Genomic DNA, 15,125 nt, shown 5'->3' on the forward strand with positions numbered 1-15,125 from the left:
TTAAAATAATAATAATTGTCATTGTTTATAAAAACTGCATAAAGTAAATTGCATTTTACCTTTATAAAATCCCACCAAAGTTTCAAATAAAGTTAATTACTCTGAGAGAACAATGACGATAATCATAAGAGTTTAAAGGCAAGAGTGAGTTAAATAGTAGAAAATGATCAATGCCAGCAGAAATGCAAGTAATTACCAAAGCACAAGATCATCTGACTGTTGTTGGTCATTATAATGTATGTAGTACAAACTATTGTCTGTTAGTTATTTTAAAGAAGAAAAACAATGTTGGTGTTTTTACATGGTCTACTTGTATTTGTAAAGCACGATAGAAACACAAACAAAATATCCTTTAACTTTTGTCACTGATTATGCTTGGAAAGTAAAATCCTTGAAGTACTTGTTGTTTCAGGGCTATTTGTCAAAATGTACTTTATAAAGCCTAACAATTGCAAGTCGTACAAGTAGTTTTCCTTTTGCATTCCCATGTATTATGAGCATCCTAAAGCAGCACTTCCTGCCATTGTATGTAAGACACAAATGACTACACAAAATTTCTTTCTCCACTACACACACATCAACACAACTACGTCCTCTTCCCCCCTCCCCAAAGCTAGTGGTCCAGGCCAGGGGCAGCCCAGCCCAGCCAGAATGTTAAAGGGAGGGTAGGAGAGGGGCGATACTGTCTACTCTAAAAAGAATTGATGGGGGAGTGAGAGAGAGAGAGAGAGAGAGAGAGAGAGAGAGAGAGAGAAAAGAGGGAAATGAGAGCTAGGTATAGTTTGGCTCACATGAGAGGAAGTCTGAGAAAGTAAAGTCAGCAGGAGCGGGTTGTGTCGTGCAGTTTGACTGTGACTCTCTTTGTCACAGTCGGAGCTCCAGCTCTTGCAGCACCACTCCCTGTCAGAGCAGGAGTTACTGGTACCTTCTTCTCCCTGAATCTCCCACTCACTGCACTGGACTGGTGCTGGAGCACGGAGAGAACTGGATGCCAGTGCACATAAGTGGTAAGTTCCCTGTATTGATCTTTATCTGTGAAAGGATGATTTACAGCTGCGTGTAACACAAGCTTTCTCAGTGGCTGCCAGATGAAGATGTCACACTGAGAAGAGGATAGTAAAAGTTCTTCAATTTGTAATGAACAAAAGTTTTTGGCTCCTGTTGTTGTTTTTGCTTATTTTTTACTGATACTTCACAGACACTGTCAGCTTCAGATCAGATCAGTGGAAAAAAGTCTAGGATTAGTTTTGTGATGTGTGGAACAGATAATAAACATCAAACCAAGAAATATAAAGGAAAGGCACTACTAACAGTGAGGAGAGAAAGAAAAACTGAATTTTCCTTTTGTTATTCTGGTTCCATTTGTCTCGTTTAGTGAATGTTGCTTCTCAGGGTGGGGAGTTGGGAGAAAATTGGAACCAGAGACGCCCACCCTAGTGAGCTGGAGTATTCACAAGAACATTAGAGTGACAGAGACTGAGGAAACACAAAACAACGGCAGTGGACTGTTGAAGTGAGTATAGGCATAGAGATGGGAGTGAGAGCAGAGGGTGAAAGCATGAGCAGGGATTTGGTTCACAATAAGAATGATGTGACAAAAGCTCACAGGATATTTTATATAGAGGATGAAATAAGCAAAAAAAAAAAGTCAGGTTTAAATCCCTTTTATTTTATGTTTGTTCACACAACGTAGATAAATGTGGCTCGAAAAGATGTAATACCTGTCTCAGCCTTTCCCTGCTCTGAATTTACTATGTTTACTCCTTGGTGTGGCCGAGAGAGAGAGAGAGAGAGAGAGAGAGAGAGAGGGATGATAGTGTGGTTTGTGAGGCTATAAATTACATCTTATTTGGCCTGTTTTTACCAGAAAATGGGGCCACAATGGTAATTGTGGTTTTGTTTTTATTTGTCTTTGTGAATATGAATTTCTTTTCTTTTCTTTTAACTAATGAAGAAAGGGCAATTTCATGTCAACAGACTGTGTGGATTGGTTGAATTTACCACGTCTTTAAAATTGAACTGGTGCTGTAAAGTTTAGAAAATGATCAAAATAATGAATGAAATATCTCGGATGGTCTGATTGGCTTTAAAGAATTTCTCAACAATTCTTCATCTTGGTAAGTTTGTAGAACACTTGTGCTTTTTTTTTTTAAATGTGGAACAAGATATATATTATTATATTATTCAGAGGAAGGAATCAATTATGTTATCTGCAGCAGCCATGATGATACTAACACTGGACAGCCAACCAGTGTGGTGAATGGGACAGTTTTTCTGTCATTGTGATGAATGCTCACTCTCCTGGTTTGTTTTGTCTGTAAAAGTCAAGTGGGTTAAAGGGTTAGGATGGTCAGTCAGTTGGAAGTAGCCCTCAGGGACATAACTCTCCCTCTATCACATTCAGACTACAGCTCTGCAGTTAAAGATGCAAAAAGATTCAAAATATACTTGATTTTCTATATATATATTTTGTAAACATATATTTTATGAGTAATATAGTTGTCTTTGTTGCATTTTATTTGGCTTTCATAAATAATTATGCACCTTTACAGATGTACATGATATGAGTGATAACACGTGTTTTAAAGGCTATTTTGCACAAGGTGTGCCTTCAGCTGCTCTCCAGCAACTCAAAAAATGCAAACATAGAGAGGCAGCTAAGTGGGAAACTAAAAAGGAGAAGGCGATCAGAACCGCAGAAAATTTAAAGAATCATATACCGAACATAGGTCATTTTTTCACTCCAGTGTATTTTGCCAGATCAGCATTTTTGAGAAAAATTGACAGGTTTCCAGATGTTTATGTTTTGCCAGATTATACTGATAATGATGTGTTTTATTTTCATAGCATCATATGTTAGTGAGGGGCTTTGACAAGAGGATATAGTGGTGCATTTGTATTTCTATGAGCATTTGCACATCTGTACAACAAAATGCACTTGATGACAGTTAGATATGGTGTAGTGAGTAAATGTATGTATATTACTGGAATGTATTTATTCTTTTGCCATATTATAGTAATCCTGGGGTCGTGATGATGGGGCCCTTGAAAATTATTGCCCAGGGTACAGCGAAGCGTTAATCTGGCCCTGGCCTGACACATAGAGTAATATAAGAGGAAACACTCACCCTTGCACAGAACAAACGATAATCCTCGTGGAGCCGTGTTGTGGACCCATTCGCTCACAAAAAAGTTACATTCCTCTGTCTGAAGAAGCAGATAGTTTGTGATATGGTTGGCTAATGGCCGTCAGCACAGCAGCCGCGTACACAGTCATGGACACGGAAGAGATTTCCGTGACCCTTGATTTAAAGGATGTTTGGGGCATGGGAATAATTTTAAATAACCATGAAATATTAACTGAAATAACTTTTAGCAGTTTTTTAAATTTGTTTTGTTAAAAAACAAACTGTGACACAGTGACGTCATGAACCGGTGACCCGAAACCGGAAGTAGCACGCTCAATACCGCGGTCAATACCGAGAGGGAGCCATAATCTTAAAATTTTTTGAACGTTTTGCAACACCAAATTACTCCAAAATAACAGATGCACACACTTGTGGTATTTGGACATATTCACTCTACAAACACACACACACACAGAACTTTCTTGCTTTCATAGGTAGATGTTTACTTCAAATTTGAAGTGGACAAATATGATCAATAGCGTTTGCATCAAATGACCGTTGTAAACTTCTAAGTAAATAATACACGATAAACTTTTTCCAATCATGCTCAGACTAGAACACAATGGCACCGCAAAACGCTGCTTTCCAGTGTCACGGTTTGTTTCCACAGAAGCAAAGTTTGGTGTCTTGTATACATTCACTCCTCTCAGTGGTTTTACTTTACTTTGCTGCTGAAAGTAGAAAGGATTTAGAACACTGTCCACTGCGATGAAGCATCCTCCAGCACCTGCACGTTGTAAATACACTGCAAAACTGTGAGATTGAACATATGCTGCGGTTTTCATCATCTATAATTTCAGTTCATGATACAACACCATTGCTGAATAGTATCTAAATAACTTAAAAAATATTAACAAAACAAATCAATTAAATTACTTAGAATAACTTCATTGAAGCCTCAAGTGGTTAATAACCATTATTAAACCACAGGTTTGCTATGATAGATGTGCTACAGGTCTAGGGCTTTTGTATGTACAAAACACAAGATTTTTTAATCTATCAAACAACGGTTTATGTTCTTTGTACACATCACACAATAGTCTCTTTTAATAGTTTATATCATTCTATCGTTAACACCAGCAGTAAAACACAATAGTCTCATGAGAGTAGAGTTATATATACGTACTAAGCTGGCTTTTGAACTTTAAAGACATCCCGTTCTTTATCCATAGGGTTTATTTTGGCTTTACCCAGAGCCCTCTTTTCTGGCTTGACCCGCTTTAAATCATCTGGGAAGGATTTAATTTCCAAACTCCTGGAGTGTAAAACAGTTTTAACCATTCTTCTAGAATCCCTTTTGTGATCAGGCACTGTTATTGGATGAAAAAGCTGCAGCTGTAATTGATCCCAGAGGTGATTTAATTATACTGGAGATTTTGATTTTCTTGTATTATTATTATGCAGTGGCTGAAATGTCATTTTTTAAAACTCAAAAAGCTATCTACGAGTTAAAAAAAAGTTAATCTTTGGGTTTTGTTTGACTTTCAGGAACATATCAATCCAATATTGAAGGCCTGACAGTGTTTGCAAACCTAACTTTTCCCCACACATCTCATCAATCTTCGGTTGTTTTATTTCTCATTTTCTGGAAATCTGCCTTGGAAATGCTGCTCCCTCCATCACAGACTGCATTCTTCTCATTCCTATTGTTTTGTTGAGGGTGCAAGAGCAGTGAGCCCCCTTTTCTGCCATCATACACCCACATATGACATAAGTTTCATTGATCTTTTTTTACGTGGGGTATTCCCTTTTAAACACAGCTTGATTAATTTGCAGAGAATCCGTTGACTATAAGGGAGATGGACATGGGCTCTACGTTATAGGCTCTACCTAATTGTGAGCTGTCCAAACACTGAAATGATGTAAGCAGTGGGCCCTTCCCTTGAAGTACAGCAGAAGATTATGATATTTGAGAGAGAAAAATAAGATGGGATTGCACCATTATCATCAAATAAAGAATGATAACTACTTCTTTCTTTTATAAACAAAAACATATGCTGTCATATTATGAGGTTGATGACCGTGCCTGTACTTGTTATTGTCAATATATTGTTGCTAAATGCTTGTTCATGTGGATCTTGTTGGGTTTTTTCTTTCTTATTATGAATTTTATATTTTGATAAGCGCATTTAGGTAACTTTGTTGTAAATTGTGCTATACAAATAAAGTTGAATTGAATTGATATTACATTATAATGATGCAAATAAATGCCTATGTGTTATATAGTATGGCTGGTACAAATAAAGCATCAGAAAATGATGGGAAAAGTATTCTCTTCTCTACTTCTTATAAGCTGTAATTTGTCTGAGATGAATGGATATTGGTGAGTTTACCTCAGCTGTTCTCATTCAGCACCTACGCAGAATCTCTTTGTGAAGCATGTGCTTCCCAAAATGGAATGTTAAGAAATTCAATTTGCTTTAACATTTATGCAGCTATTCAGGCTTTTAGCCCCGTGACTGCAGGATTAATGCTCATGTCCTGACAAGAGTGCGTAGGGAAGAGTCATAGGACTGTTGTGGAATTTTTTTTTCTTTTCCTCCTCTATTTTAATTCAAGTCACAATCTTTTCATAATGCACAGTTTTTCTCAATATCGGTTAAACTACTGCCTATCAAGGAGAACTGGTAGGATACATGTGGAAAAGACCAAAGGCTTTTATTGTCATTTTTATCCTTCATTTGAAATTCAAAATTTAAACTGTTAGAAATTGAATTTGTGAAAAAGACCTAAGTTTAAGAGAACCTTAGACATTTCCTGCTTCTTGAGTGAGTTTTGTATAGTTGTATACATATTTTTTGTCCCGATTGTTAAAGTAACAAGCAGTTTGTTTGTTTGTTTGGTTTTTTTATCTCTCTTTTGTTAGATGTGAGCTTTCTTGTGTAGAATTAGCATTAAGGTGAGTGTTAAAAATCATTATGTGCCTCTACTTGGTTTTTTTTACCCTTTTGGGTTTTGGTTCTTTCTTAACAATGAAATTCATTTTAATTTGTATCATTGTTACTTTAACATATTGCATTGTACGTAAGTGTTTACCCTGACAACACTGGACCTGTAAACACAGTCGAACAATAGGTGACAAAATGAATGGCAGTGCACATAGTGACAGTGTTTATGGATGTTTTGATGCCTTTGTTTTAAATGTCACTATTCCTAGAAGTATCTGCATTATGTCAGATGGAACTTCACACCAGTGACTCATCAAAATGTACTTCAGTGTGTCTTCACCTCTTGTTGTACCTGTAAAACTGGAAGATGATCCAAGTGAGAAAGAATGTATTTGTTTTCAAACACGATGCTGCCTGTCTTTGGCTACAAGCCAATTTTATTTCAGCATTTTTTTTAAGGGTCATATGTAAAACTATGCCGACATTGTTTTACACACACAGCTCTTTTTTGTACTAAACACACCTGTTTCAATAACACTCTGCCAATACTAATAATAGAATAGAACGACTGTCACAATGTTAAGGCTGATTGGTATGGATGGCATTATTAGACACATGTACGGTACTTTTTACTTTTTAAGTACATCCATTATTTGTACAATGATGATAATATAAGTAAGAATAGGCTTACAATGAAGTCAATTAAAAAAAAAAAAAAAGATAAAAATCAATTCAATTCAATTTAACATTTTATGGAATACGAAAACAAAATTTGTTTCAAAATTTCCAAACCATTTTTTTCACCATGTGGGACAAGTTGTTTTTTTAAATTGTCAATCCAGAAAGCGTACAAATGTGTTAAAAGGAGCCATGCACATTATTCTTGGGATGATTGTGAGAGCATGATTGGCATTAAAGCAGAAGGAGCCGTTATCAACCAGCTTATAAATACTTAGGTTATGAGAAAACATTTTGATTAGCTGAAATTCTAATAATAAGAGTAGGTGTAAAACCTAATACTAATAACTGAAGTCTAGATATATATAAATGAAGTTGAAAACAACAGCCACATAAGTTACTTTAATCAATAATGTGTTGACTGCTGACATTCTGACTTGTTTTAGAGGCACAAATGTTGGGGGGGTTGTAGTTGTAAAACAGCTGTATTTAGACTGCATATTTCATCATTTGAAAATAATATTTGAGATACTTAGAATGTGGATTTCATTACTCACTGAAAGCCTTGGTTTGCTTTGAAGGGAAATGGATTTCTAAACATCATGAAGCCTGTTTGTAAAATGTAAAGGTCAAACTAAGTATAGGGGCCGATGTTATCCCTGCAGTTAAGAAATTAGACCAGCAATGCACATTATAGAACTCATTGAGAAAATATAATCTAGAACTAATGGGTTAATTAGTTAGATTTTCAGAATAAAACAGAAAGTACATTTTAAAAGGCCTTCTAACCAGTCACAGTATAATTAACCATCCAACATTTTTGAACAGAGGGTTTTCACCTACGTCACCTTCTGACCAGTAACTCAGATGTGCGGCCATATTGGAGGCACTCAGAGGTAAACGCTGCGATGGATAAATGTCCGAAACCACAGAAAAGCTACTCAAAATGAATTAGAAATGCAAAGACGTACAGGGAAGGACTTGGTCCGCAGGAAAGGGCACGATATTCGAAAAAGTTACAGTTTATTGGGGGTGCAGATCTATACCAGTTGGAGGAGAGTCTTAGATCAATGATGACCCGGGGAGACTTCCATCTAATATGTATCCTGATATCAGCAATTACCTGGTTTTAACCCCAACTCAATCTGGGTCATCCTTTTGATAAAAGTCAGACATTTAACCTGGAATATAATGAGAAATACAGCACATTTTAGCTCTACATTTTAAGAACTGTCTTGCTACTGTAGCAGGCTATTAAATGTGATTATATTATATCTTATCATCACACTAGAAAATTAGTTAAGAGCCGCTGTTATCAATAATTCACTTACTTGACAAGAAATGGGCCGAACAAATTGGAATGCTGAATGCTGGAATTGCCTCGTAGATCCGGTTTAGCTTCGCTAACCACAAGCGCCTCCTTTCCTCTGATAGCTGATAACATTGTTCTCCCTGATTTCTTATAACTTTTGGCAGTGTATAAAACTTCAAATGTTTATCACGGTCTGACCAAATTGTACAGCCAAAAACACGGCAATAATTCACCATTTCCTTTCGTTTGACGTTCGGGATCTGCTTTCTTTACCTGCTGAGTACCTCCAATATGGCTACTTCCTGTTTGATGACGCGGTTTGAAAACCCTCTATCGTGAACATTTCTGTTATCATTTCCATTTAAAAAGGAAAGTGTCTATTTGTACGGTTGCCGTACAGACAACCCCTGGTGTTATTGGTAGGGTTACCAAAGTACACGTACGTAGCACCTTTGGGTTAGGTTTATGGTTAAGTAAAGGGTTAGGATTAGGATTAGGTTTAGGGTTAGGGTTAGGTTATAACCCAATATCGCAACATTTTTTAGGGTTAGGGTTAGATTTATGTAAAGATTTAGTCTTAGTCACACGACCTAAACTGACCTATCATGTGACCTAATAGCCAAATAGGGATAGAATATGGATAGAATGTCGGAATATTGATACTACAACAGTACGGATTGCCACTGCCTTTAAAAAATCCCCCCTGGAAAGTTAAGCTATATTTTAAAACGTTAGCATTCATGTATTCAGCACAGAACAAATAGTAAATATTCTCTGTCTATAAAGCTCTAAAAGTCTAAATGACAGTATTTCTATGCATTATTGTCCTCCATTGTAGGTAAGAAGTTCACAGCTGGAAAGTGATAACGACTAATTATGGGTGTGTTTACAAAACAATGTGGGGATTTACGCCATGGTGTGGGGGCGTGACGCCGGCTGCATGGTAGATATAAAGCCGAGTTGAGGAGCATCCTTACCGGCTTGGTTCAGTAGATGGAGCCCTCACACTGACTCCACTGGTTCAGTCCAGCTGCTGTTAGCAACACGTTCACCTACGGAACTCCAAGCCAGAGAGGAGGAGACAAACTCTGTACATGAGAAGCACGACATGAGGGAGAGCAGAGGACAGTGGAACAGATAGAACACACGTGTGTACGGCCTCTGACGGTGTTTCACACATCCACCTGTTACCATGACGACAAGTTTAGAGGAGATTCTGTAACTGAGCGACGACAGACTTCTGGACTGCATCTCCTCCATGAGTCCCTATTAACTGTCCATCTGCTGTGAGACTGACATACTTCGTTTTACACTTCCAAAAGGTAGGCATGTTACTGTTATAATGCGCTTTTAATGTTCAATAGAGTTAAAATCTATGGGGTTTTTTGTTTTGTTTTTTTTTAATGTACATTAAAATGTTTTTTATTATTATTATTATTTATGACGGCCAGCAGGGTTTCACACTAACATTTGAGTTATAATGATGATTGATAAATTAGTTGTTCCCCAAAAGGGGTATTTGAACACATCTCAGGGGTACAGAAACATTTTGTCATTTTATTTTTCTAACAAACAGACACAGTTTTACATGCACACAGGCTTTTTTCACCTTGTGGCAGAACTTTTTGAAATACATCAAAATGCGAAATTCATTCTCTAAAATGACCAAAACATCTGAAACAATTGAATAAAAGACAATTTTGAGATTAACGTTAGACCAAATGAAGAAAATGATTCAGATGAGCCAGCTGACACAAATAAATAATGCGTAACATGAAACTGACAATATGGCTGAAAGGATAAATTGGACCAAAAAAGTTATCCTGTTATGTCGCTATTGAAACATATTCCAAATGCTTTTTATATATATCAAAGTCAGCAGGTCAGGAGCCAGGGCCAGAGTTTATCTATAAGTTTGTAACTCTGTGTACCTAAACCAAGTAGGCATAGTTGTGGAATAAAGGCATTAGAAGTGGGAGCAAATGATACTTTCTGGACTTTCTGTGCCTATTTGTAAAAGTGTGACTTCTATTCCCTGCCTGGTAATAAATGGTTTGGATGTTGGTGTTTTGGCGCCATCTCTGACCCTATCCCTTTTATATGAAATTAATTTACACATGCACGTCAGCTTTGCTTTTCCCTCTTTGTAGTTTTCTTCATTTCAGTTGTTTGCTAAAGTGTATGCATCATTGTGTCAAACACATATAGAGAACATGTTTTAACTTTCATGTAATGTTTTTTTTATTTATTATTATTTTTTTAAAAAACCTGTTGATGAAAGAAGTTGGAAACTTGTGGCGAAGAACATTCCTGCCCTTGGACTAATATCAGAATGTTTTCCTTATTCATACATGTCTAGTGTAGTTTCTCATGAAGCTGGTCACATGTTGGTTTGACAAGTTGCTAGAAAAACTTGTTGCTCATGTATTTTTAACCAGACAGTTGCTCATTGATGGGGTTACTTAAAGTCATTGTTTCAATAGTTTATTAAGATGGGATTAAACTCTCTTGACAGTGTGTTTTAGATGAATCACCTCTTGGAGCTGGCAACTCAACAAAACACATCATCACTATGTAAACTTTGTTATGATATCGCCATTATATGACAATAAACCCAAAAATCAGCAGCTATTTTCTCCATCTCTTTCCTTTTATCGAGCAACAACTGGAACACGTTTGGCGATCAGCTTGTAATCAGCAGTGTTCTCTTCACATTTTCCCAGAAAATAACACCGTTAATGCAGTAGTGGTTTTTCCAGTATAAACCACAGTCAGTTGCCCTAACCAGTTAGAGCAACAGAAAATATTCTCTGTTCCTGATTCAAGATAAACTCAGCTGACCATCACTGTCGCACAACATCGCAGAAATAACGTCAAAGTAATCAGACTTCTGCATGTCATGTGATTGTTTGTATGGGAGAGAGCAAAAATATTTTATTATTGGGTGAATTTACAAAAACTACAGAGCCTTTAAAAGCTGCCAAATATCACAACACATATTCCATTTACTGATAGTATGGACTACTTGAGTAATCTAAGCAAATTCTGTGTCTCTGATCAAAGTTTTGTATTGGATACAGATTTACATTATTCATCGTCACTTTACCATGGGAACCCAATTTATTGCCCAATCACCCAGTAACCGAGCTTAACAAAAATACGTGTATATAAAAGTAAATACAATCTGGTGCTACTGTACAAAGAATTTTGGTGGGGACAAGTTGTGCAGACCACTGACCTGTGTTTGCCCTCAGTTGGTCACTGTTACTCATGAAAAAGATAATAACGATTGTAGCTTAAAGCGTCGGCACATGCCTAAGTTTGTATAATCGAGGACAGCGATAATGTCTCTATTGTATGTATGAATAAGGGGTGTGTGTTTGCTCTAATGTAGTGTTAACTCTCTCTCTCTCTCTCTCTCTCTCTCTCTCTGTGTGTCTCTTATGAATGACAAGCACCTGCCTTGCAATGACAACAATGTCAGCCCTTTCAGTATTTATTCATATTTATTGTCTTGCGCCTTCAGGCAAGACAGAGTTTCAATCTGAATCATCTCAATATCTTTTAACACTCTTTTCTACATCCACTGTGATGATATATAATGAACAAAGGAGATTAATTTACAGTGCAACTCAGAGACTAAATATAGAGCGCCACCAGGAAAGAAAAGACCAGAGGGCATAAATGTCCTCGTCACACTGGAATGTGAGGCTTATTTTGTGATATAACATTGATAGACCGATACATCGGCCGGCCGGTGTTATCGACCGATTTTTGCGTCTTTTCTGCTGCGTTCGCCGATCCGCATTATTTACAAAGAGCAGAAATAATTTTTACTTGTTCTTGTTCTACATCACCTGTTTTTAATTATTTGTTAATAACTTTTCACTAGTTCTTGTTCTACCTCACCTTTGTTAATTTCAATAAATGTTCTTTTTTAAAAAATTGAGACTTGTACCATTTGTTATCATCATTGTGTAATTTTTATTATGTAAACTGAGGGAGCAAAGGCAATATTGGCTCCAAATATAGAAAATTGTCTGTCTGTATTGGTCATTGGCTAAGGCTGATGGAAAAAAAAAGTGGTATCGGTCGATCTCTAATAACAATCCACCTGAGGAAATGTGCAGTATGTCCTGTCAGTATGATTGTATACTAATTATAATAATAAACACCAGGTTCACATAATGGCACGCAAGCCACAAGTGTTAGTGTTGCAGATTAAGTCATGCATCCACCTGTACCTAAATATGGTACAGTATTGTATTTTAGCCTTCCTTTCTAAAATTTAAACCTTGATATGTTTGGATTTGTTCCAGAAAACCAGCAGATTGTACATTGTGTAAGAAAATATTTTAACCAATTTTAACATCTGAGTTGCTGTCAGTAACTTTGAATCATTCTTGTGTTTTCCTCTCCTTGTTCTTTTCCCATGTTTAATCTAAACTCAGAACCCATCTGTTTCAACTCGATTACTCCCTCTGTTCAGCCACACTATCTTTGATTTTTCATCCACAATCTTGTTGTTGTAAATGTTTTATTGTATGTTTTATTTAAACTTGTTTTATCCTTTCTATCTAATCTGAAATGGTGCCTTTTCAAAGATATAAAAAACAGTTATGGAAACTCTTTATAATTAAGTTAGCTGGTATACCATGATGCTAAAAATTAGTTTAAAATACTTGCATTTAGTTTCCTGACATGAGTGCTATATAAGTGCTCATTGCAAGGCATGTCAAACTTGAAGAGGAGAGTTTTGAGTTATAAACCGATAGTTAACTTAACCACTTGTTTACATTAACGTCAAGCTGATATATGTACGCTGATATATACATCATGGGTTGGTTTGCTGACTGCCATTTACACACACGACATGAACGACACACATACAAAATTATGTGGGCAGTTGGAAGTGCTATTAATACACTTACAGGCAAATACACACATGCCACACACTCATAAACACCCGTTGTGTGAAGATCGTAATATATATATAGAGAAACAGTGCACAAACTAAGTGACCGGAAACACATGTTCGCTTGCATGATTATGCACAATAACACAACTGTTAAGCGACAGGTGACGCTAAAATTATACCAGTTTCACGCACTGAAACCTGCACAAAAAGGCACAGTGTTCTTTCCAAAGCAACAAATGGCTACTATTAATACACTGGCAACAACACACAGCAACAGTGATGCACTGGTGCATGTGTGTATGCACCCTCAACTGTCACCCATGCAGGATCCCACTTATGCAAACACAAAGACCTGCTGTGTACACTCAGAAGAAACAACTGCAAGCTATTAATATCGAGGCCTGTATAGGACAAACAGTCAAGCATATGGATAAACTCATTGGGAGATTGATGCTCCAGCTGCTCGGAAGTGGGCCGCCAGAATGTCTCTGGCAGCTGTAGATTCTTGTAGGGGACACAGAGCGGGAAAAGACAGAGAAAGGGACCAAGTGATGGGTAGAAGGAAGAAAGAGTGGTTATTTAAAGGCTTGTTCATGGTGGAGTAATGCAGGAGGGCAGGACCCCAATAGGTGCCCACTTTCCACTTTCAAGACATTTTCGACACTTTTATCACTTAATGTTGCATATGTTGACCCATTATTGTCACTTTTAACCTCTTTTCACCATATTTCATGCTCTTTTTTTTTTGCCAAATTAACCACATTCACGATTTGTCATGCCCATTATTTAGAAGTTTTCCCTAATTGTTCCTACTTTTAAGCCAATATTGACACTTTGAATCCTTTTTACCACTTTTTTTCTGTTTTTGGTCACTCTAATTCGCAACTTTTAACCAATTTCTGTGGTTTTTTAAATCCCATTTCACCACCTTTTCCACCATTTTTGGTCACATTTAACCAATTGTATTTCTGATTAAAACAAGGATTTACGTCTTTAAGATGACAATATTCTATGGCGCAAATAATACTAAACGTCCTGGATAACAGTGGTTAATGTTTAGATCAATAATGAAATGTGATCATTAGAGGTGTCTCGATCCGATATCAGCCAGAAAACGAATGTCGGATTTTATTGGACATCACTTGATCAAGCCTTTCTAACATTGCACTCAACAAAGTAAGTAATAAAAGTATGTATTATTCATGCTGAAATAGTATCAGGTCAATATTGGTATCGGCCGATACGCAAGGCTGCAATATTGGTATCGTATCGGAAGTGAAAAAGTTGTATCGGGACATCCCTAGTGATTGTCACAGATTCATAGAACAATGGACCATCATTTTGCTGACTTTATGGATGGGTCCCAAGAAGCTCTCCCCTTTATTCCCCTTTATAGATGGCCCTGTTTCCACATGACTGTTCTTCAATGTTCATGTCTGTGTTCAACCATCTTTAGCTACAGTGGGGGTCCCCAGGCTCTGGAACCTTTAATTTGGGGGTCGCAGGCTGAAAAGTTTGAGAGCCACTGGAGTAATGCATTGTCAGTTTCATTCTGTAAGAGTTACTTGTACCCATTTTGGCCTCTTTTGCTTTCAGAACTGCCATTAATCTACTCAGTAGCAGCTCCAGCAATAAGATGATTAATTCTTTATTCTGTATTTATATATTGTGTGTTGTTATTCTTTGTTTATGTGTATAGTAACGGTAACTAGCTCTCAACCTGAAGTGCAACTTCCCGGTTTCTATTCACTCTGGGCCCAAACAATAAACAAAGCACATTCTAGCCACCACAGAGGGAATATAAACACAGTTGAACCCTCACAAGCTGCACAATGGCAGCCTGTGAAGCCATTCATCCTAAATAGCAGCTTCTACTTGCCTAAAAGTATTAAGAGGATGTTATGGTCGAGACTAACTATAGAAATAGGAAGTCACTGTTTCTTTGTGTGCGTGATAGTCTATGCTTAGTATAAATGGTGTGAATGTGCATCTGTATGCATCAGCGTGTTGCTGCTTTGAGGCCACAGAAAGAGGATGGTGGTTGTGAAACAAATATGCAATTACAGAAACCAGAAGTTTGTCCCTTGACTATTTTTAGAGCTACAATGCTCAAAAGGGAGACACAAGACATGCAAACAAAT

General features: G+C 37.0%; 1 protein-coding gene across 2 annotated transcripts in view; it reads left to right on the forward strand.

The window, feature by feature from the left end:
• The first annotated feature begins 738 nt into the window (after positions 1 to 738).
• The window catches only part of LOC114463740 (histone deacetylase 7-like), a 42,936-nt gene continuing 28,549 nt past the window's right edge, over positions 739 to 15,125 (forward strand). Inside the window, exon 1 of one of the 2 annotated variants that reach the window (XM_028447507.1) lies at positions 739 to 1,007. The gene's annotated coding sequence lies outside the window, so the exon portion shown is untranslated. Of the gene's footprint in view, positions 1,008 to 9,056; positions 9,389 to 15,125 lie in introns of those variants that run through there. The other variant, XM_028447505.1, reaches the window with a different exon arrangement.

Source organism: Gouania willdenowi, chromosome 5 (genome assembly GCF_900634775.1).
Source record: "Gouania willdenowi chromosome 5, fGouWil2.1, whole genome shotgun sequence".
Taxonomy (NCBI): Eukaryota; Metazoa; Chordata; class Actinopteri; order Blenniiformes; family Gobiesocidae; genus Gouania; species Gouania willdenowi.